This window comes from Mastomys coucha, unplaced genomic scaffold (genome assembly GCF_008632895.1).
Source record: "Mastomys coucha isolate ucsf_1 unplaced genomic scaffold, UCSF_Mcou_1 pScaffold15, whole genome shotgun sequence".
NCBI lineage: Eukaryota > Metazoa > Chordata > Mammalia > Rodentia > Muridae > Mastomys > Mastomys coucha.
Window position 1 is genome coordinate 39,368,337 of NW_022196897.1, and position 2,119 is coordinate 39,370,455.

The following is a 2,119-nucleotide window of genomic DNA, read 5'->3' on the forward strand; positions in this document are numbered from 1 at the left end:
TGTGTGTGTGTGTGTGAAAGTCAGAGAGGATATCAGACCCCTTTGAACTGGAGTTAAAGACAGCTGTGAGCTGCCATGTGTGTTCTGGGAAGAACAAGTGCTCTGAACCACTGAGCCTTCTCTGTAGGGCCAGAACTCTTCCTTTTTTGAATAGAAAAAAAAAATCAGACACAACAATGCACTTTGGTTGGTAATTTGGCTTTTATCTCTCTCTGGATTCCTTGGAAGGTCAGACAAACAACACAGTATGAGTAGCTCCATATGGCTCCGTCTGTTGGGCCAAGTACAGGAGCTCCAGCTGCAGCAGCCTCTTGTGAGTCTCATTGAACAGTATGAGCATGCCCACTAAGAGATTAGATATTCCAGGACTGGAGAGGCAGTTCAGCAAGTTAAAGGCATCTACTCCTCTTGAAGAGGACCCAAGTTTGGTTGCTAGTACCTATGTCAGATGGGTCACAGTCACATGTAACTCCAGTTCCAGGGGAGCCAGTGTCTCTGTAGGCACTCACATTTATGTGTATACATCTACATATAGACATATGTACATAATTTAAAATAATACATTTTTAAAAAGTGATTAGGAGCTGGAAATATGGTTCAGTGGTTAAGAGCACTGGCTGCTCTTCCAAAGGACCTGGATTCAACTCCCAGCAACTACATGGCAGCCCACAGTCATCTGCACCTCTAGTTCCAGAGGACCTGATGTCCTCCTCTAGCCTTTGAGGACACAAGGCATACAAAGAGAGCACAGACACCTGCAGGGATTAAAAACAAAGAACATATACGCAAGATAAAAAGCTGGGCACCATGTTGCATGTGCCGTTAATTCCATGCCCAGCTTTAAAACTATTTTTAGATTTATTTTCTTTAATTTGTATATAAGAGTTTTGCTCACGTTTATATCTGTGTATCATATACATCTTGGAATTGGAGTGAAGAAGGGATCTGAAGTGCCATGTGAGTGCTAGGAACTGGACTTGGGTCCTCTTAACCACTGACCAATCTCCACAGCCCTCTTTAAAATTTAAAAAAAAAAAAATTATTTTATTTTATTCATGTGAGTTTTATTCCCCTGTGTGTCTGTAATCAAGCATCCTGGAATTAGAGTTTATGTTTCTTTTAGGAGGCAGAGGCAGGTGGAGAAAAGACGATTTCTGAGTTTGAGGCCAACCTGTTCTACAGTGAAAGTTCTAGGACAGCCAGGACTACACAGAGAAACTGTGACTCAAAAATCCCAACCAACCAAACAAACCAAAATACAACAAAAGAACAATACATTTTAAAAATAATAATCTTAGAAAGAAACATAACTCTAATTTCAGGGTGCTTGATATACAGACATACAGGGGAACAAAATACATCAATAAAATAAAAGAATTTTTTTTTTAATTTTAAAAAGGGCTGTGGAGATTGGTCAGTGGTTAAGAGGATCCAAGCTCAGTTCCCAGCACTCACGTGGCACTTCAGATCTCTTCTTCACTCCAGTTCCAAGATGTATATGATACACAGATGTACATGTGAACAAAACTCTTACATACAAATCAAACAAAATAAATCTAAAAACAGTTTTAAAGCTGGACATGGTTGTGCATACCTTTAATCCCAGTTCTTTGTAGGAAGAGACGCAAAAAAGATTTATGTGAGTTTGAGGCCACCCTGGTCTACATAGTATATACCAGGACAACCAGGCTACATAGTGAGAGCCTGTCTTAGAGAGGCAAGGGGTTGGGGGAAGGGAGAAAGACCAAGAGAAACAGAAGAGAGACAGAGAGGAGAATAGATTCAGCTATTTTTTTAAAAATAAGCTCTTTTTCATAACATCTTCTAGGCAACTAGTTGTGTCAAGATGAAGTTGACTATCTCCTTCCCAGCTGCCATTTGTGTGCATGACCACACAAGTAGTTGCTGAAGCTCTGGGTGAGGAGCGGAAGGCTGTGAGGTCCGAATCAGTGGTGGGAATGACAAAGAAGGTCTTCCCCTGGACAAAGTATCCTGACGCGTAGTACATCTGATGTTGAGTAAGGACATTCTTCTTATACACCAAGAGAGAAGAATCACAAGTTTACTGGAGGATGCAGATGCCAATTTGAGTTTCCCAAATTTGGTTATTGTTTAAAAA